The sequence below is a fragment of the Poecilia reticulata genome, chromosome 2 (assembly GCF_904066995.2).
Source record: "Poecilia reticulata chromosome 2, P_reticulata-male-v2, whole genome shotgun sequence".
NCBI lineage: Eukaryota > Metazoa > Chordata > Actinopteri > Cyprinodontiformes > Poeciliidae > Poecilia > Poecilia reticulata.
Window position 1 is genome coordinate 23795891 of NC_088831.1, and position 24923 is coordinate 23820813.

General features: G+C 39.4%; 1 protein-coding gene across 1 annotated transcript in view; it reads left to right on the top strand.

Moving 5' to 3' along the window:
* fgf14 (fibroblast growth factor 14) overlaps window positions 1-24923 on the top strand; it is a 112229-nt gene that overhangs the window by 34250 nt on the left and 53056 nt on the right. The window lies entirely within an intron of this gene.

The following is a 24923-nucleotide window of genomic DNA, read 5'->3' on the forward strand; positions in this document are numbered from 1 at the left end:
CTCACTTCCCACCACATCTGTAGCCCTAAGTCTGAGTGGAGATGTGTGTGTGTGTGTGTGTGCATGCGTGCGTGCGTGTGTGTGTGTGTGTGTGTGTGTGTGTGGCTGGTTTTCTCCACACTTACCATAATTCCATCTGTAATTGCTGTGTTTTGCAAATGATTAAAAATAATAAATTTTTCAAACACACTAGAGGTAATAAGTGCAAGTAAGTTTGTTCAGAGCGATGAGCATGTGTTTGCAAACTCCTCTGTGTGTTAGTGACATGGACTGGTCCAGTCTGATAAAGTACTGCAGCTGTTACTTGCACTCTGTTCTGTTAAATTTATAATGATTTGCCCAATCCTGCTCTAAAACACGAAGCACGACACACATTCGCTCGCCTGTTCAACCAACGCTAAACACACGTGATTAGAATGGAACCGTCAGGCTCCATGTTGTTCCATGGTGTTTATTAGGATAGTTTTATAAATGCATTTTCTAGCAATAAGCATCAATCGATGGGAATAATCTGAGTCTTTCATTTGATGGTCAGTCTTTTTATTAGGTCAATACAAGTACTTGTACCTTATTTATTATTATTATTATTATTATTATCTTAAAAACTTTTTATAGCATGATTTCGGATTATTATTGTTCCACATTGATCCCCAAGCTACGGCCCGTGGGCCGGATCTGGCCCACCGCCACATTTGGTCCGGCTCCCCGAACAATACCAGAGAGCATTCAGATTTTTTTTCATATATTGTATTTTCCGGTTTATATGTGGATTTTTCTTCAACCACCAGGGGGCTGTTTAGCAGGAGGTGTGTCCTGTAAACTGTGGGTGTTTTGTTTTGCATGGCGCATTGCTGCCATCTGTAGGACTTTTAGGGAACTGCTTGACTTTTATGTTATTAATCAGTACGGTTGTTTGCTAGCAGTAGAGCAGATGAACACGTGTTTGTTATGAACGCCGCATTCCAGGTTTCCCTCAATGGAATATATACTAGTCAGTCCCAGTGACTGTTTCACTAATGGTTTTTGCCCATGTGCTTTCTGGGTAAAAATCAATCGAGAAACGCGACATCCCCCCCCCCGTCGACAATTCCCGGCAGAACAGGTGATAAACGTGTACGACTGTCTGTTACAAACTGGCTCCGGCCCCCCACCAGAAAAGGGAAAAGTTATGTGGCCCTCACAGGAAAAAGTTTGGGGACCACTGTTGTTCCATAATTCACCTTTACTTTGTTTTGCTGTTAATGTTTTGTTAGATAGCAAGGTTTCGTAAACACTTCAGGCTTACCTGCCCATACCATCAATTTTCAATTTGTCTTCAGCAGATGAAGGTTGTGCTTTTTGGAAGAAAATATATTTAAAAAAATCAGTAAACCACTGAGAAGATGCCTGAAATGAGGTTCTACTGTAGCCAGGTTTTCAGATAATAGCTCTTTAGAAATCATAATTGCGGTAGCAGAGTACTTTTTGTAGAATAGAGCTATTATTTTTATTTTTTATACATTCATCAAAAGAAATTGTATCCATGTGACAGGGTTCTAAGGTATCTGGTTCTTTACTGAGTTATGTGTTCGTTGCGGAAACAGCATCTCAATGATCCATTGGTCAGGGTTTGGTATCCTAACAGGCAAAGTCATTTCTCATAAAGTGGTTTACTCATTGCCCTGACAATGAGTTGAAATGCAAATAAAATGTTTGAAAATATTCTTAGACTCTATTGATCAGAGTCACTTCAAAACATCATCAGACTGTACAGCTTCATAGAAGCAAGATATTAAGAAATTATGGTTGAAACAAACGTTTTTGTACAGTGCTATATGACTCTGACCAATGATAAACTGTTACTTTAGTCATAGAGAAGACGTCGCATCTCACACATTTTCGTCATCAATCGCATTTCGGTGTGGTCGTTACATCACTTTGTCTTTGATCTAGCTGGGCAGGTTGTGGTTTAAAAGCCATTAGCTGCTAATACCTCATGTGTTGTTCATGTTTGCATTTGTAGCTTTTGTGAATTCGTAAGGCCTCACCACGCCTCTGTACCTGGTCAATGTTTAACTCTGTCACACCACTAACTAATACATGCTTAACTAACACAGTATCATAAAAGACAAAATGCAAAACAATAAAATAAATGAAATGAAAAGCTGTAAGCTCCGGATATGTCTCATGCTGTACGAGTCGTTTGCCATTCCCAGCTTGTCTTAAATCGCCTGAGTCTTGAGGATGTGTTTCGCTCTTGGTGTAAAGTTGCTTTGCTTTTGAAAGAAAAAGATCTAGGAAATGTCTTTGCCTGGTGTGGGTGTCCTCTTTGTTCTCTTTGATAGGCAATCGGTAGTCTGTTGCACTCTTTGCAAAAAAATAAAAAATAAAAAAATCGTCTGTCTACCGGAAAAATGTCTTTAAGGTTTCTGCTGCTGATAAAAAAAATTAAAAAATGGAGGAATGGTTGCGTAGCTGCAAGCCATGCTTTGTCAATGAAATTTTCTTTAGAGATTTTAAGGACTTCCTGGAAGGCAAGAGCTGTTCTAACCACAAGACACTTGTTGCTGATCTCTCTCCCAGGACTGGGAATGTTGGGTAAATGCTATCAGGTCCCCATTGCTGGAGAGCAGCAGAGGCAATGCATTGTGTCCTTCCCCCAGTGAAGCAGGGCTGTATGTGTTATTATCCATCTATCAATGGAGCAGATGCTAAAGGAAGTGTGAAACGGCAGGGTGTGCAGCTTTCCCGACAGGATGCATGGCCGCTTAACCAAGAAGTAGATCGCAACAAAGTTCCAAATTTCAAGAAAGAAAAGTTATGTTTTCCTCACACAAATGATTTTCGCGCCATAAATGCTACGACACTCTCCTGCTTTCTCTCAGCTGAATTATTTTCAATCTCAGCTCTTTCTACCCGCCTCTCTTCCTTTTTCTATCTTTTGTGTCTCTCTGCAGTCAAGCCTCACCGTCCCACAGCTTTCCATTCCTCTTTCTTCTGTCTGAGTCACTCGTCGATAATCTTTGTGTACACTTAACCTTTCCTACATTTTTTTCTTGTTTGTGTCGGCCTTTTCGTTGATCACACGGTGGATCTTCTTTGATGACACATGTGGTTTATTCAGCAGAAAACTCTGTGTACTCATAGTCGGAGCGCTGTTCTGTCACAGAGAAAGACGGCCGACGGGGGAAGCGGAGAAAGAAGGGAGCAAGTCGAGCCTTTGTGCTCGTAAATCCAGACCGACGTTTTTAAAGACGGTACTTGAGTCATAGTTGATCTTGAGCTTTTAGAGAAGGAAGAGACTCATGCCTGGGTTAATGTAGTAATTCGTGTGCCTGCTCTTTCTCATAAAAAAACACACGATCTGATTACAGCACGCCATTTGCTGAATAAGACGCGTTTCTGCATAAGGAGACTTCCACAGTTAGCTCGGAAGCAATCTACGTACAAACATCTTGTCAATTTAACGTGACACAGGACGTGTAGGCGATAACTTAGTGTTCGAATTAATCAAAAATTAATTACATTTAAAACTCCTTGTTAAATTGTTAGTTCTCACTTTGAATACTGTGAGTGATTGTGATTAAAGTTAGGGAGCAGCCACGGAAAAATATTCCTCAATGTGAGATAGATGCGCAACAGTGATGATGCTTGCAAATTTAAATGATTACATAAAAAAAAATAAAGGCACTTTTATGTATCTTTTGCTGAAATTAAGGAGCAAAGCCATTATGAACTGATAAAACGTGGTTCGTGTCTGAATGGGTTGATGCAGTTACTCAACAAATAAGAGAAAATGACTGTGTTTTTCAGCATAAGCAACGTTTCCTGTAAATCCGCTCTGTCACTCACTCTCACTGACACCATGATTGCAGCGGGTCACTGAATGGATGATAATAGCACTCTGCTCTGTTGGATTTGTCGGTTTTGAGAAGCAGGAAATAACCTGTTGAGTCAACTCGATTCAAGGGAGACTGATCTGGGCTTCGAGCAACGGAGCACTAAAAAGTGATGTTTGTGTGTAAACCCCCCCCCCAACTTTTCTTCTTGAGATATTGAACTAGAAATTTAAATAGCTGGATTTTTAAAAGAATAAGAATCACATTTTCAAGATGTTTATTCTTTAATAAACTGGGTATTTGGATTACAAATGTTAGATTAAATGCTATAAAAAGTAATTGTAGTTTCGAAGCGGGTTAAATTAAGACGCTACACTAATTGTTGGGATTTAACAGCCGTAACTAGAGTCAATGCAGGGGGAGCAATTTTATTGTTTTGACAATACGTAATTACATAATTATATAATTTTGAATGTATATCTGACTCAACACATGTAGCTACTGCTCCTACTGGCTGTTTGTTGCTAAAGTTTGTTGGGTAAGTGCTACTAGCATGTTTACTCTTTGTTTTGATATGTCATCTTAGTAACTGCAACAAATTTCAGTGAAGTTCCTGTTGACTCTGTGTGAATAAAACTTAAAGAAAAAGATGTTTTCTTGCTTTTATATGTCAGCGCAAACACACATGGAGCTGCTTCACCAAGTACAGTTTCTCTTCACGTCAATGTAAAGCAAAAAAAAAAAACGTGCTCAATTTGAAATTAGTCAATTCGATCTTTTAAAAATCTTACAACTGGAGTTGGAGAAATAGATCCTAACTTGTTTACAAATTAGTGGGAGTCCAGTTTTTACAATCAAGATTCAGTTCTAAAGACAACATCAGGTTAAAACTTTATTTCCACTTGCCAACTAGCGAAATATAATGACAGACATGGAGGCAGGACTGTGACGTCAAGTTCAGCAGAAGGTCAGCAGTTATTGAAGAGATCACTGGAAATATGTCGAATATTCAAATTCAGAATTCAAAAACACTTTATTAATCCCAAATGGAAAATAAATTAAAATTTGTACATATTTATGTGTACATATTTGTATGTACAAATATATTACATCATTGTACTTTTTTTCAGGAAAGTTGAAAGATTCTTCAAAAACGATTTCAACATCTTCTATTGCAATCTTACAAAAAAAAAGCCCTGATTCAATGACACAAAGAAATATCATAAAAGAGCATTACTTTCTGTGGTATCACATTTCCAGAATTGTGCTTTTGTTTGTCTCCTCACCCCGCAGCTCAGTGGAAACAGTACGCTTGCTAGAAGGTAGCGTTACAAGGACGAGACTCAAAATACATTTAAAACTGCACTCTGGTTTTAAAAGAAGAGCATCACCGCTGTAAAGTCTTTTCATTCGTGACGCGAGGGGGAAACGGCAACTGCTTGTGTTTTTGCCCGGGGTGGAAACTTGTCATGTGCATTATTTTTGCAGCCGTCAAGTGAAGCGAGTGTTGTCTAATTGTGACATAGTGCAGTTAGTATTTGTCACTCTCCATAATGATAAGAGACTGGACACGGAGGGAAATGCCTTGTCATACACCCTGAATGTTTTATTCATGTCGGCTGTACAAGGAAACTGCATCGGAGCAGACGTGTTCCGGCTTGATCTGGGGAGAGAGACATTTATTTTGGTACAAGGAAGTGAATCCCACTTCCTGAGCCATTAATAATGAATCAATGACCAATCTTTCAGACACATTTGCTGTTTTGCTTGCATAATTTATTGAAGTAACGTTAGCAGATGCAAATTTTTGTTGCTTTGCATGTACACTCAGATAAGGCGATCACCCCCAGCAGGTTTAGAAGGTAACATTTCAGCCCCCCCCCCCCCCCCCAAAAAAAAAAGGTTCAACCATGCAGTCAATGGACAAGGAGTATCTTTGGGTGTCCTGAGTTCCTGAGTATCCAGGCCTGGTGGATTGTGGGAACAGATGTCTTTGGATCCTGTAGGACTGGATAAACAACTTAAATATTGTTTTTTTTTTGTGTGTGTGTGTGTGCGTGTGTGTGTTTATTTTGTTTTTTTCTTGGGGTTACTAATGTTTCTTAAGCAGCATTGAGTGCATTAACATGTGAAGATGTGACTTGTCAGAGAGGTTGTCAGGTTGTCTAGGCCCAATATGTTCCCAGAGCAGGGAACAGTTGCAGAGTTCTTAGAGTTTAATGGATACTTGTGGAGAGACGGGTTTGTGGTTTAAGGACCTCGGGGTATTTCTTTGCTTTTTTTTTTTTTTTGCAGATGATGCAATCTTACTAGTGTCTTTAACACATGACCTTCAGTGGCCACTGGAACATTTTTAGCAAGGGATGAAAGCCAGCTCCTCTAAGTCTGAGGCCATGGTTCTCAGCCTGAACAAGTGGGACTGCTCCTTCTACTCTACCCACTGAGCCCCACGTCTTCTCCACAAGCAGTGATAGGCTGACACAGGAAACCCATAAATGTATTTGGACCTTGTCTCACTAAGGCCTGGGTTTAGTAGTCCGTCTACATTCAAACTTTCACCTGCAGACATGAGATACAGCTCGTGACCAACAAAAAGAGGTGCTGCTCCTTCACATTGAAAGTAATTGCCTGATGGGATTCCAGCATTGTGATCAAGCTGCCTCCTGGGTTTTTTAACTTGTTGGACTGGTATGTCTCTGGGTCTAACCTGCATACAGAAACAACTGCCCCTACAGAAGTAAGTCGGTGGGATTCAGTATCGCTCCTAAGAAGTTCTCACATTTGGATCAGAGAATCATCAAACCACAGAACCCCTTCCAGCCCTCCAGAATGCGTCACCGTCTCAGCAATGTGTCAGATATGTTATTGCCTCTGCACCTTTTAAGATGGTAAATGTCAGGTATCCTCGATTATTGCCACATTTGCAGGATCCTCAGTTAAATCCCCTGATTCCCACACACACGCACACACATTGCGTAGATTGTGGGAGCTTTCAATAGAAGCGTGAATATTTTTCCAAAGCCACTTGCGTACAAAGTAATTGAAAAACGGTGTTATGCAAGGTGTAAGTATAGAAGCCGCAGTTAACACAACATTAAGTTAGTGTGCTTGATGTCTGTTGTGTTCCTCTTTTTTTATATGACTTAACAGGAGTTGTTGTGTGAAGCCGCTGGTAAATTAGCCCTTTTGTATCTAATGCAGAGCAGAGGCCTTTCTTTGACATCGTATTTCTTCACTTTTCCATGTCTTGTGCGTGATAAATTTTACGGACCGTTTTCCCCACCTTGTGAGACGGCTTATATGAGGGTCCGGCAGGAGAACCTTTGCAGCAGTTACGCTCACTTCCTCTAAATACCTCATTCGCTGACAGGAAGCGGCGCCCCTGGGCGTCTCTGACAGGCTCAAAAGCAGATGATTCACCGACGCTGCATCACCGCCAGCCCAGGTTCGTTGGCTACATCTGCCTGTCCGACTAAAACAGAAAATTAACCTTTGACTCGTTTTGCCGTCATCACGGTCCACAGGGAACAGATGGCGTTTCTCAGGAGAGCTTGTTATGTGTGTTTTTTCTTTTGTTTTTGGGATGTGATGTAGAAATGATGCTGCGGGGCGATGCTTGTGGTGTCACTTGTTTGGCAGGGAGGCTTTGAATCCTCCAGGTTAAGCCATCTGTTTTGGTGATATGTTTTTCACCTGTCAGCTTTACAAACATCTTCAAGTATTTAACAGATGCACCGCCAGAGCCCAGAGCTGCAGGGATACGTCTTAAACTTTACTGTGGGGAAAAAAAAAAAAAAAAAAAAATTATAATCTTATTTTTAACTTTTTATAAAAGCAATTAAAACAATAAAAATATGTAGGTGGTTTCTGTTAACATAAAAAAATAGCAATACTTTTCTCGACTGAATAAAGGAAGAATTAAGCTGTAATCTGCAAAGTATCATCAGGTGAATGAAACAGACTCTTATTTTGACAGGCTTAACAGTATTAAAGGAGAACTGAAATCAGATCTAAAAATATTGAGATTGCATGAATACAATTTAGTGAAACATTAACACAAAGCATTCCTGGGACCAATTTCTTTGTCCTAAAACTTTACTTGTTTTTAGTGTTGTTGTCTAATGATCAGGATCATCATGGCCGACGTAGGAACCAAGTTGGGAACGTTGAATGGTGAGAACCGATTACCATTTTCTAATGAATAATTTGTGGGGGTTTTTTAAAATCTAACCCAGCTATATTCTTTTGACAGGTTCTAACAACTAATTGCGTTGCACTATATAATTTTCTTTCACCTGATGCTTAGCTTTTTAACTTTTCAGTTCTCCTCTGATAGATATGAGTGTGGCGAATGCTCACAAAAATTTAACCAGTGACAGGAGTGTGCAGTTAAGATATTACCAATCTCATTTATATGTTGATAGAAACTTTACATTCAAAAATAATTATTTCTATTAACTTCTTTTGCCAATTTGCTCCAGCATGTGAAAAGTTGTTCTTTTAAGTTCCCCCAAATCTGCTCTGTACTGTAAGCTGATTTCCATGAGGTTTTAGGATAAAAGCACTGTTCTGCATGCATTCATATAAAGGAAGACGTTAATGAGTGTAGTTACTATTTCCTGAGAACCTTGAAATGTGGCACTTTTTCCATCTAAGTAACTTTAGCTAATCGTGGCAACATTAACCCATTTTTCTTTCCTTTTGAATTTCTGATTTGTTTTATGCTGTTTAAGAACATTAGTTCTATATATATATATGTATACTGCGACAGACTGGCGACCTGTCCAGGGTGACCCTGCCTTTCGCCTGGAACGTTAGCTGGAGATAGGCACCAGCAACTCTCCCGACCTCACTAAGGGACAAGGGTGTAAAGAAAATGGATGGATGGATGGATGGATGGATGGACATATATATCTCAGCCTCTGAGAAAATTTAAAGAACAGTGTTCTTTCACAGCTGATGTCTTGATACCTTGTAAAACATTTTGCCATTTGTAGGAATACATGATAATTTGGTTATTTTTGCTTTTGCAGTTGATTTCTGTTTAGATTCATGCCTATTGTATAAATAGTCTGTAGTTTTCAGAGCATTTCTGATCAACCTATTTTACATCTTCTCACTTTGTATCAATACATAGTAATAAAATGCTTATTCCTAAGGAACAAGCAACATGTAATGTCAAAGCAAGAGAGCATTTCGTTTTTTTTTTAGTTTTTTTTTTGTTTTGTGTGTTTTGGTGAGTATGCATACGCTTAAAGAAAGCCAGGACAGTAGCGCTGCGATTAGCGTTAAAGAACCACTTGACATATTCATGCCCATCTGTTGTTTAGAATCAACACAAGGCGGTGCTCCAGAGAGACAGGAGGAGGTGTCGAACCGCATCCAGTTAGTAATACGCCAAAGGTTCAGGAAAGTCGTTTCTATTTATTGGGGGTTCTGGCTCGTCATCGTACTTTTCTGTCTCCATGCTGATGTTGCATACGATCAGGGTGAAACTTTCACAGAGGCCTAGCGGTCGGTCTGGACTTGTGTGTGTAATTCACCGGGCCCGTTTGTATAAAATTAACCTCCAGGTTTAGATTTACGTTGAAGGTTCAGCAACAACACTCTGGATTACATAAAGGGTTCATTACAAATTGGAAGAGTTAAAGAAACGACATGCAAGTTGATGTTAGAAATGTGCTTGGAGAAGAGAATTCTGGAGAGTTTGCTGATCAAGCATTGATAGTATTTAGAAGCATGTTCTGTGTTTCTGTAATCATAAATGAAGGCTAGTTATGACTGACAGTAGTTTTATTAGAGCGAAGGAAAGCAGCATTGACTATTCAAACCCAGGTTTTGCATTTTGTTTGCATTTTGTCTCATTTGTTGTTTAATTGTAAAAGAATAGTTTTCGTTTTGTGAGCCATTATCGTTGCGACTCACTCCCTCGGTGTATATAGTCAGCTGTTTCTTGCCAGATCATTATTGTTTCTGCAGCTTTGATGTTGTGGCTTATTTTTTTTTACTGGTTTCCGGGTTTTTCTGCCGCAGATTAGTAGAGTTCTGTTTGTCTTCCTTTGTGGGGTTTTGCTTTTGTTACCTTCCTCAGCCTGCCTGAGGAAGGTAACAATGGCTTTCAGTATTTGGATCCTATCTCACCTACCATCAATTTGCAATCACAAATGCAAGGGTAAGGGTACATACCAAATTTCACAGAGCTAGATTTTACTTTTGATATTGTTAGTGGATACCTAATATATAGTCATACAAAAAAAAAAACAACTTAATTGTTAAAGCTAATAATGGAGTTTTTCTTTTGTTGATCTTATTTTTGTAAAAGATGGGACCACTGAAAAAATAACCCTAATTCTCAAAATTCAGAATAATCGTTGCTCTAAAATAAGTTCAGACAGAACAGAAGATATGACTTTGATCAGCAAGACTGTTCTTGATACTAACTTTGATAGTCATCGGAAGCAGTCAAAGGTTTCCCTATTTTTTTTTTCTTCACCAGGGTTCAGAAGAACAAACCCTGAGATTTTCCTTTCTTGCTTTTGACCCCATTTTTTTTTTCATGCATCCCATCGTCTTATTATGGAACAGAACAAAAAGTATGAACAGTTCGTGAACTACTGTTTCTTAAATTAGCATAACTTTATTTGTTCTATCTTCCCCAGCTTTTAAATTTTTCAGTGAAAGCCTTTTATTTAATTCCCCTTTGGCTGTTTTTCTTTTCTTTTTTCCTTTTACACATATTATGATAAATCAAGCATTAATCTGTATGAACAGAGGCTTTGGGGGCTCATGGCATGAATAAAAAATGCAATTTGTAATGTTTTTTTTTCTTTTTTCTGAGCAAGTATGTGGTTATTTTACATCAAGTGGCATTCGTTTACAATGAGAATTGTAAACAAATTTACAGCATAATGCAAAGTACTAAATATAAAATAAATATAAACACAAGATTTTTAGGTTTCGACATGCCGACCTGCAGAAGATGCCGCATTCAGTTTTGTTTTCAGTGCTATAGCGTTGTGTATTGCAGTGGGATGTATTAAACAGAAACCTAACTTTCTGTCCTCACAGTTTGCTAGAAGCAGGAGAAATAAGTAAACTTAAGGATTATAGGGAGTTTCTTTGAAGGCCAAATTGTGACTGCTTTTAGTGTGGCTGACATAGCATGAAAGATTTACCATATTTATGTCTTATAATGTTACATGAAATACCTTGGTAGCTACAGCTTGGACCTGGGCTGTCTGTCTCAGTGCTGTAGATGCAGTCTCGAGAATTAATACTGCATGAACTACGATGGTGAGGTATGTCATATACACATTTTCAGCTGTGTGTATATGTGGATCCAGGGTGAGGGAGGGGAGTATACGTAAATGTAATTGGTTTTCTGTTTTTAATAAACTGGTAAAAAAAAAAAAAAAAATTGCGAGGAAAGAGATTAATACAATGTGGAAGAAGGCTGTAAACACCAAATGTGGAAAAAGTGAAGCATTGTGAATACTTTCCAGATGCACCGTATATGTATAAGCAGACAGCGAGATAGATAGATGTCCCTTGCAGAGTAGATTGTGAGTAGGAGGTATATTCAGGCCTCATGGAAGCTTGGCTGAGGCTCATAAAGAAGATGGAGAGCCTCTTTATTCATTTAATTAAAGTCTGGAGCAAAATCTTTGATTGGAGACCTTTCTACGAATTTTAAGATGGTTTAAACAGATTCTTTATAATTCAAAAATCACTGATATTCTTTCTAGTTATAAAAGGATACTTTTAGTATTAGAGATTAAAATGCATGTTTTACTCATGAGTTTTCTTTTTAAGACCGTTCTTTTAAGGTTTCTCTTTAGTCTAAGATGGTGGATTAATGAGTGGTGTATGTGTTTCAGAAAAGTGGTGAAGCACAGCAGGAAACGTGTACACATGGATGATTTGCATGCAAGACTCTGAAAGTCCCACACAGAAACGGGGACCGGTTCCAAACTTGCTCCACTTAAGAAACTTTCCCAACAAACTCAAGGATGCAACGTCGTTAAGAAGCTCAAACCTGCACAACGAGCAGCAATATACATCGAACTGTGTTGAGTTGTTTAACTGGGCTGGTTTTGTAATTGAAGGAGGGATTAATATAGAAGGCCTGAGGATGTTTTAAAAAATAAATAAATAAGATGGGTGCGTTGGAAAAGCCGAGGCTAGCTGAAGCAGGCCTGATTCTGTCTGAGTGATTTACACCACTGCGTAGCGTAGGTCTTCTTTAGGCTTTTAACACACCGGACCGGACCTCTGTTGGGGCTGTACGCTTGATGAATTACCTGGTGGTTATAAGATAACACATGTCAAACTGCAGTTGTCACACTCACAAAGCCCGCACAGGAGTCGCACACGGAAAACAATGGCCTCTTTATTTCTGGCTCTAAACAGAGAAATACGGGCTGACCTAGTGGTGGTGGTGGGGGGGGTGAGGGGCGGGGGATGTTGCTGGGTGAATAAAAAAAACAAAAAACGATAAGAGGTGTACATAGAGAATAAGATTGTGTAATTATCCCGGGTGGCTTATCGCTACTCGAACTGAGGACATTAATACAGCAACGAAACCCCCCAAAACAATCCCATTAGGAGATTTTTATATGTTGGATTAAAGCGTTTGGCCCTCACTTGATCCCCTCCAGCTTCATTTCTGTGTAATACATGCAGAGCTGGGTCAGGTTTGTTTGGGGCCTAAGATTTCTTCTCATTTTGTTTTTTTTGTTGTTTTTTTTGCTAAGCTAAAATGCTTCAGAGAATTGAACACAGTCTCAATATCAAATAAAAACTGATTTGATGCAATGAAAATACATTTTTAAAAAATGATGATTTTATTTATTAAGAAAAAAAAGCTACACAAACTAATTTAGCCCTATGTGTCAAGATAATTACCCTCCTACTCATCATGAAATGACACTTATGATTCACATTTGTTTTACTCAACTTTCCTCAGCTCATCCAAACTTGATTGCTACCAAATCTGCAGTATCATTAGATTACTTTTATACAAGCTGCCTAACAGCATGAAATAGGATAAAAGATCTAAAATAGTAAGACACTGTACCACTGTATCATTTTTTTATGTGTCCTGTCAGGCAGCATGGTTCTCAGAATTGTTGTCTGACTGCCAAGAAGACAAAAAGTGAGAAAGATGGCGGGAAAGCTCAAAGGGCAAGAATGAGATAATGGCAGAGGAACGAGAGAATACACCCTAGAAACCTGCTGCTTCTACGCCTGCAGAAAGAGAGACAGGAAATAAAAACGGAGAGCCAAGAAACCATTGCGACAAAACAAAAATCCTGCCTCAATCTAAAGAAATTGAAGAACAGATTAGAAACAGAGTCACTGACATCCATCGGTCCTGAAGGGTCACAGTGATTTGGGATTCCAACAAACCGCAGTGAGAGCCATCATGCCTTGCAGGGGTGTCAAACTCCTGTCCTCAAGGGCCACTGTCCTGCAACTTTTAGATGTGCCTCTGCTGCAGCACACCTGAATAGAATAATTAGGTCTTTAGCAAGGCTCTGGAGAACTGATCTACACAAGAAGGAGGTAATTAAGCCATTTCATTCCAGTGTTTTTTGTACCTGTGGCACATCTGACGACTCTAGTTGAATTCAAAAGAAGTTATGAACTCTTGGGGGCCCCTTGCTGGCCTTGGCTCTCCAACTTTGCTCATGCCTTGGGCCGTAGGCAGATATTTAAAACCTACCGCTCACAAGCCCCACTTATATTTTCTCGAAATGTACTTCCGTCTGTCAAGTTGCACCTTTTGAATGAAACACAAAAGTCAGAGCAGTAAGTGCGGAGAGAGAGCCAATCACAGGATGCACAATCTATCCTCAATAACAAGTTCCCCCCCTTCCCACCCCCGCACGCATCAATTTGGAAACCATGAATATTCAGGAAAGCGTCCAATGTTTATTGCTCCGCAGCAAAGATCAATGTGTGCCTCCTGCAAGCGAACACAATCTAATCTCTTTGTAACTGTGACTGTAATTACACGAGGTAAAGAGATCAAGGCAGAGAGGCCAGATGAGCTCATGAGTGAAGGAAACACGTAGCGTTAGGCCTTTCTGAGGGAGAGAGTAAAAGAAGTTTTCGTCATCTTGCCGGACGTCCCAGACTCACCGCTCTTGGCTCCGTTTCTTAGAGGAAATGTTGCCCGTTGAACACGGTGCTTGAGCCTAAGTGCTCACAGCGAATGAGTGCAAAATCAAACATTTATACAGCTCCAGAGTGGTGCAACTGTCGCTCTGCAGCATGCCAGAGGAATATTGACTTTATGAGTTTGCACTCGTTCCCTAATTAGCAGCAGACTTTGAGTGTGACACTGAAGAGCAAATAATTTCATTCCAATTTGGTTCCCCTCCAATCATTTTACTCCCGGTCCCATAAATAACAAAACACAATGTATTGTTTAGATCTTTAATTGCCGAGGAACGATCCCAAAGTTTAACACTTACTAAAAGCTAAATAAAAAATACAAATTTGCTGAAAAGAGCTTGCTAACGCGAAAGGTCTTTGGCTGCCGCCGGCCGATCCGGGTTTTCTCTACCGAGTTCAGTTTGCATGAGGAGGAAGTGGATTCAATCAGCTAATGCTGCTCCGTAGTTGACTTTTGCAGATGAAGTCACGCTAAACGGTTGCATTGAACGCGTGCCGCGCTGAACAGCTGAACTCAGCCACTTGCTCGCTCCGGAGGGAGAGGGCTTGTAATAAATGAGTTTTATTGGAGCGCTCTCACTGGCAGATCAAGTGCAGTTGGAGGAAGGTGAAGGAGGCCGGGTTTTGGGAATGTGGGTTGTGTTGAAACAGGGACAGCGCGTGTGGTGAATGGTGAGAAAGGTAGAGAAGACTTGTTTTTTTGTTGTTTTTTTTGCTATATTTCCTTGTTATCTGAACTGAAAAGGTCTAACAGGCTATGCATTGAACTGGGTTAGTCATAGAGCTTCACCAGTCAGTTGGCTGACTTCCACTTGATCTGCTCTGACTGGTGATTGGCAGGTAAAATACTCAAGATTACATTAACGGCAAGCAGTATTGACTTCTATGCACTTTTTTGAGTTTAACTTAATTTGGTTTGATGTATTAGCTTTAGCAATCTGGTTTTCATTCCACATTCATAACTCGTAGCTGCAATAAAAAACCGGAGCATGTTTCTTCTCCTCTATGTCGTCGAGAGGAACAAAACAATCCAGATTGATCAAAACTGGAATTTACAGAAAACTGGAACATAGGGCCCCGTTTACACGACAACGATTTCGGGGGAAAACGGAAGAGTTTTGTTGCGTTTGTAGTGTGCATTTACACGAAACCACCGAATGTTTTCTCTAACAACGGCACAGATTGAAAACGGGTTCCAGACTAGCTCATGCATAGTATGACGCAAAACATAGCTGCTTCCTACAATCCACAGAAGAAGAAGAAACTACTCACAATGCTGGTGTTACTGTTTCCCCATCAGATTCGGTTCCCTCAGCGTCTCTTCACCGCTCCGCACCGCCCAGGTGGCAAAATACACGGCTGCTTGTTCAGCGCTCTTATCTAGAGAACTACGGACCAGGACCAGCCCGGCTCCAGACGAGTTTAACAGGAGGGGCACCGACTTATTTTGGGGGGCAAAATGAGTCTACGTAGCTGAACATAGACAACAACACCAGCAGCCTACAGGCTACTTGTTAACAAGCTTAACATGCTGTGTTGATATTAGCCAGTCATCTTTTAGCTATCATCACCTGCATCCAACAGCTTTACTCAACTCAGTCGGTTAGTTCGGGGGAAAAACTGTGCAGTTATTTACGTTTTGCTGGTTTGCTGCCATGATTCTAACACACACCTGCGCAGCAGCATCAGGTCTCCTTCGCTGCCTCACAGGTGTAAACCCAGCGCAAGCGTCTCAGCGTTCATGTTGCGTTTGAAGGCGGCTCGGAAAAACAGGTTACGACTTGTTAGCGACGGATAAAACTGTTTTAACTGCTGAAAAAGGTAACAGAGGACACGGATATGGGACGTGCGGGAACTCCTATTTTATCAAATTGATATAGGAATAACAGACTGTTGGCCATTCCAATGTAAAAACAATAAACAGCTTCCAGTCCGGGGCCGCTACAGACACCGTGAAAGCTCAAACAAGGTTTTTCGGCAAAGTTATTCCACTTTTTCCAACTGCATGCGCCCTAATCAGACGCACACAATGCGTGTTCTCTCACGGAAATCCACATGCCTTCAAGTACAACTTTTTTTAAACACATGCCCACTTTCAAAGTTTCAAAGAACCTAGCACCAACTAGGCGCAGTGAGAGCATTACACGTTTTCGATGTGCACCGTTACTGTGTAAACACAGATCGTAATCAGAACGTTATCGTGTAAACGATCCAACAAAAACGGAACAAAAGTGCCGTTTTTGTGGGATCGTTGTCGTGTAAACGCCCCTTAATATGGGTTTTTTTTGCAGTCGGTGTAAACAAAACTAAAGATCCGCCAATCAGTCATCCAGAGATAAAAAAAATAACAAAAATTGGCCAATTTTCCACTGATCAGCAGTATTAAAAAAATCTATTATGTGGATAAACAAAATAATAACAAGGAAAACGACTTCACAATGAGAAGTGAGCTCGTGTTTAAGTTCAATACAAGTGAAATAAAGATTTGAGACACTGATGAATAAATGTAACCTTTTAATTTACTAATTCTCTATTAGATTCACTACGATATCACACACTTGTGGGACTTACGTTCTATTGTGCCTTAATAGAGTGGAAAAAAAAGAAAACAGGAAATAGTCAAAATCAGAATTAGTTGGTCTGATCTCAAGAAAAAAAACTGAAAGTCAATATTTACAAGCAAAAGATTTATTGGTTCATATCTAGCTCTAATAACGATTTTAATCAGACAATGAAGCTTGGCCAATGACTAAGCTAGCATACTTTTTTTTTTTAAGTGTGTGTTTACAGCCATAATGGATTAAAATGTTTGGGCAATTATTAACATATGCTTAAGAGCTCAGAACAGGATCAGATTGAAAGTGAAGCAGTGTCATGCTGAAGTGTGTGAATGAAGTGTGTGGACTTGGTGTGGGTGGTGTGTGTGCGCGTGCACGCGCATGTGTGAGTGTGTGTAGTTACTGTTCACGCACACGTGCATATATACGTGGGAGCGTGAGGTGGATCAGTGGGTGCGCACGCCAAATGATTCAGCACTTCATGGACAAGATTCATGTTTTATGAGTATAGGCACCGATACATTGCGCAGGGCCGAGCTTTTCTGCTGCTCCAGCACGGCGTGGTTCTTCTGTTCTCTTTACTCACAGCTTCATTTCTTGTTTTTAATTTTTTCCTCTTAACTCTTTTCTCTCATACTGACTGTTATAAAACAAGCAGCAGGTTGTTTTTTTTCCCCCAGTGCAGGTGCCTGTGGACGTTTACTGCTCAGCCTACTTGCGTACTCCCCGGTAAACAGACGTGACTCAGTATGTTTACCTGTGCATCGCGTGTAGGCATGTGACAAAGCGCTGCTGTACTCTCTGGAGTCGGCTTTGGGGAGCTTCTTGTGCGTTACTTAGCAACGCTTTTCTTCCACGGCAGACGTAGCTTCAATCGTGGTTTTGTTTTGGATTTTTCTCCGCATATTCGTTCGTCATTTTCAAAACGGTCGTCGCGTTAAACACAGCTGTCACGTTTGAGTCCTCAAAGCAACAGACTAAAGAAATAAGACGCAGAAAAGTTTTGAATTCAAGCTTAATTGGAGGTTTTGAGAACTGGGTTCTTTGGAACGAATCAAATAGTGGATAAAATTGGACTTAAACATTTACAGATAACATTCTAGTCATGCAATGAAATTGCCCTGCCCAGACTTGATATAGAAAATCAAGCGGTGTCACACCACCCTTAGATCGTGCCGTTACTTGAACATCGCCACTGACATCAATGTTCCAGCAGTGCAAATCAAATGGATACAATGGATCCATCTATACACATACATAGATGGAGAAGATCTGTCTAGATATTCCACAGGTCTCTTGGTTGTCTCTTTTGTCTTCATATCTCATTCATCTAAAGCAGTGGTCCCCAAACTTTTTCCTGTGAGGGCCACAAAACTTTTCCCTTCTCTGGTGGGGGGCCGGAGTCAGTTTGTAACAGAAAAAGTGTTACACGTTTATCACCTGCGCTGCCGGAAATTGTTGACGGGGACGGAGGTGGTGGGGGTCGCGTTTCTCGATTAATTTATACCCAGAAAGCACATGGGCAAAAACCGTTAGTGAAACGGTCACTATGACTGACCATTACTGACTTTCAGACTATGTCTGACTATGATATTTCATTGAGGGAAACCTAGAATACGGCGTTCATAACAAACACGTGTGTTCAATCTGCTCTACCGCTAGCAACCAACCGTACTGATTAAATAACATAAAAGTCAAGCAGTTCCCTAAAAGTCCAACAGATGGCAGCAATGCGCCATGCAAAACAAAACACCAACAGTTTACAGGACACACTTCCTGCTAAAGAGCCCCCTGGTGGTTGCAGAAAAATCCACATATAAACCGGAAAATACAATATAAGAAAATAAATCTGAATGCTCTCTGGTATTGTTCAGGGGGCCGGACCAAATGTGGCGGCGGGCCATAGTTTGGGGACCACTAATCTAAACTTTCCATTGTTTTCCCTGTCAAATTTAAGATTACAAATAAAAAGGCTGATCTGCATTTGTTGCTTCGCGGGATGCTAAAAAAACCCCAAGAAAGATATCTAAGACATCTCTGGAGTTGACGAGCATCGACACATTCATATGACATAAGACCTGTAAATCATGCTGGTTTCACTGCAAACAACTTTATAGAATGTAAACCATTCAGGCTGTCAAGCCCACTGCCTTACTTTCTAATTTTGTCTTGCAGACTTCTGTCACTTATTATTATCCCTGCTGACTCAGCACATTCTGTGGGCGGTGATTCACTCTCCTGTCCTCTTTTCTGTCTTTTGGCGTCTTTTGTTTGGGGAAGAAATGATCGCTTTAGATTCTCGTTAGCTGCCGTATTGTTTGAGTTCCACATCTATTCTACAGTTTGAGCTCAGAGCGTGTGAAACGCGGCGAGAAGCTCGCGCACGTTACAAAAGCCACATTTAATCGAGAAGACCGAGAAAACAAACAAAACAACAAAATGGTTTTGAATCTTGAAGGCGATGTGTCTCCAGCTGTCCTCCTCCTATATCTGTGTTTGCAGTAAGCGTGTGTGCATCATAAACCTCTCGTTTGTCTCTTCGTGAAAAACTGGCTGTTGTTAGCTCGGAGCCAACACTTTGGCCTTTCTACAAGACAAATGAGGTAAAGCAGTCTTATTCGAGCTTGTTGAAAGAGAAAGGACAAATTTCCCCAAGCAGGAAATGACCTATGTTTGGTGTTGGGGGAAGGGGAGGGTGATGGTGGTGGTGGTGAGGGGCTATGGGTGCATGTTAATGACCCCGGAACACATTTCTATGTTTGAGACTCCAGACGTTTTTCGTTTTTTTATTGTTATTTTTTTTCTGACGCCGCCGCTTACAAAGCATCTTACTTATCCCGGGAGCTTCCCCCTTTATTTCAGAGTGCTGCTATTTTTAGAGCTGTGTCGAAAGGTCAGCTCCTCTGTCGGCCGCAGAAACACTGAAAGAACATTTTATCAGGAAACAAACATCACCGGCGGGGAAGCACACACCGTTTTGTCAGAGTCACCTGCTGCATGGTTTAGATCTCTGAACCCGTGGAAAGCTCTCACGACGCTGCAGCGACCGCGCCGCTCTCGCTGATCGTGTGCTTTGCTCCGTGAACATTTACGCTAATCGTTCTTATCGCGGCCTTTATCACGGAGTTATTTGCTGCGCGATTATAACTCGCTTCAGGGTTTTGCTCTCTCACTCTTTCTAACTGAAGAGAGGAATTATCTTCTACAAATTTAAATTAATTTGCCCTTCATCCTGCAACATTTAAAACAACTCGACGTAGCAAGCGAGAAAGAAGTAACTTATTTTAACAAGGCCTGTGTTTGAATTTTGTTTTGGATTGTTGTTGAATATTTTTGGGTCATGCTACTATTAACAGGATGCTGCATCGCATCACACAGAACAAAAACATTTCTAAGGGAAAACATTGTTTTGAAATCGTTTAAATACAAATCATGTAGAATAATCAACCTCTTGCACCACGAAAGTCATTTTGTCTTTCAGGCAGTGCTGTTGTGTTAGATGGCAACTAATTTCAAGAGTGTGCATGGTGAAGTAAGATTATGTGCTTTGCATGTTTCAGACGAGGAGCTTTCTGCCAGAATTAGCTCTGCCTCTTTTATGTGCAACGGTTTGTAATTCTATCATATTTTTAAACAAAAGGTTGAATATTTGCCCAAATTTAAGAATGTTTTATTTATTTGTAGAGTAGCAACAGCCCTCACAAATATTTAAAATGTATTCATAAAAGTGGTTATTTTATTAGAGGACTCAATTTAAGCTTAAGCATGAATTATTATTATTTTTTTATGTTATTTTTTTTCGGTTCTTTTTATGTAACTATTAGGAGCTAAAATATCAATTTCTAAATATTTTGAGGATTAATTTTCAAACCAGATACCTGAACAGTTGGGCAAGGCACAGCTGTCTGGTTCACAATATGATTAATCTTGTGACTGATTGAGTTGAGTTTCTTGTCCTTCTTCCAATTCCTGGTATTCAGTGTTAAAAACTAAATCTTAACTGCCTCTGGTTTTACTCTGATTTACCATTTCCCTAAACCATCTCGTGAACTCCTCGACCTACATCTGGGATTAACGGTACAATGCTGAATAAAAGCATTAGATGTATAAAAATGTCCAGCAGTAATTAAAAAGTCAGGACTCTGAAGTTTTGCAGCGAGTGCTGTCGGAGGAACCTTTTTGCACCTCGTTACCTTCAGGCGTCAACAGAAAGAAGGCAGCGTCCAATCTTTTAGTAAAATAAAAGCGGTTTTCAGATTTTTGTCGTGATGTTGTTCTTTTCGAGGCAATATATTCTACTTATTCTATTAACATTTTCGCAGGCTCGCATTGCCGCACGCTCGCATAACGTGTGGCGGCAGCAGCAACAGGAGGTCACAGAATTGTCAGTCTGCAAAAGACACAGTCAGCATCATCTGCAGCTCTGCTCCCTGCCAAAATCTCAATCATCAGTGCCCTGAAGCTCCAGATAAAAAACATGTCCCTCCTCTGTGTCCTCCTCCACCTCCTCTGTAAGTAGGCGTGATGGAGGAGGCGCGTGAGCTTCGGCTTGCACACGACGATGGGAGCCAACATTCGGTGGCCGCGGCACAGGCCTCGCATCAAGCGACGTCACCGACAGATCGCGTCTACCAGAAGGAAAATAAGAATGCTTTAACTTGTTTTTCCTTCCTGTTGAGAAGTAACGTCTATTTACATTGTTAGGGGATTTAAAATGCTCCTCCCTGATTCCGTGCCCTGTCATTAAAGTCGGCCTCTCGCTTACACACCGGTTAATTATAGTCCACTGTAATTTCAAACGTGTCATTTCTGATTAGGCCGGAACCACCGACATTTAGACAAACACTTTGTTTTAAGTTTTTTTTTTCTTCCTGTATCTTTTCTTGCATTTTACTTTTACACTGAGCACAAACAGCCTAAAGGCAATTATCCCTCCATTTCTGCATAGTAAAGATTGCTATCCTAATAATCTTGATTTGCATATGAAGTATGATACCCCGGCTCCTTTTGAATGTTGCGTTATGTCTCTTGCTCTTTCTAATTCTCCTGAGGACTTTTCTTTTTGTACTTTTTCTACAAAAAGTACACAAAGAAACATGATTTCAGACATGTTCATTTTACAGTTATTGCCTCATGAAAAATCCTTTGTTTTTGTCGAGACAGGGATATAGCAGAAAATGGTCAAATCTTTTTTCTTTCTAAAAGTCAATTTGTTTATACGTCTTACAGCCAACTTTGATTGTTTTGCTTTAATATTATTTTTCTTCATTTTTTTCATACTTGTATTTGTTCTGCTCTTATCTAGCTTGTCTCCTGCCTGTATTTGGCATAAATATGTAGAGGTGACACATTTTCAACAGGTGATGAAGGACCTGACAACACTCAAAAAAATTGGTATAACTTTATGTGCTTTGCGAAAGTATTAAGACACAATACACAAACCTAACCCAGAACATTTATTGGAATTTTGAATCATACACCACCACAAAGGAGCTCAGAAAATAAATAAAAAAATAAAAAATAAATAAATAAATAAATAAATAAATAAAATCAGTTGCAACAAATGATCTTTAGAGGTTTTAGAATTAGTAAAGCAAGTGAGGTTATGTTTATCTGAATTTCATCATAAATGCAACTGTTCTGTAAAGTTGTCAAAAAGTTTGATGGAAAACATGTTACAAAACATTTCAAGTTTTGAATATATTATAGCGCAAACATGGTCGTGCTTCCTGTTGTTAGACTACAACTTTTCACTCAGTTTTTAAAGGGTTGTTTTTTTTTATTTTTAGGAATTGACAGCAGCAGACCTTAAAGATTAAAGAAGGTTATCAGTGTCACATCTCCATGTTCACAGGGAGCGTTTGCTGTGTAGCTCACTTTGGCCACTTGAGGGCATCTTTTAATTCAGGTATTTTATTCTAAAAGATCAGCTTCAGTTCAGCTCAGCGTAGTGAAAAATGCTTGTGTACACCAGATAAAAGTTTAAAATCTGGACTTAATGGTTCAGCTTTAAAGAAAGCAGTGAAAGCACCACCAGATTCTTTTCACATTAAATGCTGCATTTGAAGTTAAAGCTATAAGGTTCCCAGGTAATGTGCAGGTGTTTTCTATTTTGTTTGAAAGAAACACTCACCATGCTTCTTCTTCTTCTTTTTTTTTTGGTTTAAAAGAAAAATAAAGCAACAGTTTTTAGAGCTGAGTCATATATTCCTTCAGTTCTCCTTGATCTACAATCTGATCATGCAGCAATCTCCTGCTGAGCTCTGTACTGCTCTCTAGTGGCTAAAAACTAGTAAAACACTTTATCAGCATCAACTGGGCAGAATATGTTTTTTCCTGCACATTGTATGCAAATCAGTCAGGATAAAGCACTGCATATTTTCAAGCCTGTAGCAAAGCAGCAAAACTCACTGAATAATATATCTTTAGTGCTCTTTGAGTTTGAGAACTGCAAACTCAGATAGAAATGAAAATAATGGGTTTTAGGTAAGAGTTCATACAATTCTTTTGGATGTTTTGGTTTGTTGGGAAATTATTATTATTATTTTTTAATTTAGGGTTGTTTTTTTTAATTACAGATTTATAGATGTGAAATACATTTTTTAAACGAATAGAATGTGTGTAGTAAAATATGAAGTCTTCTTTGATCAAACAGTAAACATATAGGTGATTTAAAAAAAATAAGTAAACATGTTACACTTGTCAGTATTTCAATCTATATGGACATTTGAAGATTTTTAAATGTTACTATGATGCCACCCCAGCCTTCAATGATAGATAGCTTTCAGAGATAAAACAAACCAAAAAAATAAACTGAAAAGTGTGGCATGCATATTTTTTTAGCCTCTTTAACTCAATACTGGATTCAAATGTGCAGACAAAGACATTCTCCAAAAGCCTCAATATACAATTTGATACACAAATGTATAATCATTACATTGTAACAATATTGATACCTTTTAATAAACCTCACCTTTGTTTTTACATTAAAACCACACATTTATTTGAGATCCCATCATAAAAGCAGTCTGTAGTTGTGTAGTGAAAACAAAAGAAAACACAGTGTTCAGATACTAAGTAACATCTGAAATGTGTGATTTGCATTGTTATTTAGATTTCCCGAAGCAATATTTATTTAGAACCACTTTTCACTACAATTAGAAGTCTTTTGTTATATTTCTCTTCCAGCTTTACAAATGCACACATCTTTTTTCTGATTTTCAAGCTCTGGCTGTTGGGAAGAATTTCTTGCCACATGCACTCATCTGGGTCATTCTATCATGTAAATAAGTTTGATCTAAATAGGAAATATCAATAAAAATAAAGTAGATTTTTAACAACACCAAAAAACAACAACAACAACCAAAGAAACTAATTATTTTTTAAGAGATTAGTGTTTTTTTTTCTGGTAATGAACTGTCATGAAGTACAAATCAGATTTTTACTTTTCTGTAGAATGTCTGTTTTATAAGATATTTACCACCAATGACAACAACAACAACAACAACAACAACAAAAAACATTTTCACTTTTCTGCCAAATCCACTAACTGCACAATTCTGGTTTTATTTTTTATTGTTCAAAAAATCGTAAGTTTTTTGAACAATAACAATATTTGTTGTTAATCTGTTGCTAAGAGATGAGCATGTTTTCTGGTAGCGAAGTACCATGAAGTAAACGTCTGATTTTTACTTTTGCGACAGTAAAAATCAGAAGGCAGTGCATTAACATTAGCACAAACTACCCACATTAGCAGTAGCCTTTTCCTTATAATAAACTTTTTATCTGGTTTTTATTTATTAGCAATATTTAGCACATTGAATGGAGGAATGTGATACAACATGCTAGTTATACCCCACATGCCACTGACGGCATTTAGGCTAACATTAGCATTTTGGCTAATTTGGGCTTATACACTAATCTTAAAATACTGAATGGAGTAAGTCCATGTTACTCAGCATGCTTGTGACTCTCCACATGCTATTGAGTACATTGTAGTGTATTTTAGCATTGATGCTAATTTTTAGCATCAGAACTCTGGGTTCCAGGCACACTTTGGCAGGCCCCGGTTAAATTTCTTCAGACATTTTTAAGAACTATTATACATATGGACTGCACAGTAGTGCTGTGTTTAGCGTCGTGGCCTTTCGGCAAGAACATCTGGGTTTAAATCCTGATTTGCAAGTTCTCCCTGTTTGTATATGGGTTTTCTCCAGGTACTCTAGGTTCCTTCCACTGTCCAAAAACATGAGAGTTAGGTTAAATGGTCTCTCTCAATTTATTTCATAAGTGTGTGTGCGTGCGTGCGTGCGTGCGTGCGTGCGTGCGTGCGTGCTTGTGTGTGTGTGTGTGCGTGTGTGTGTGCGTG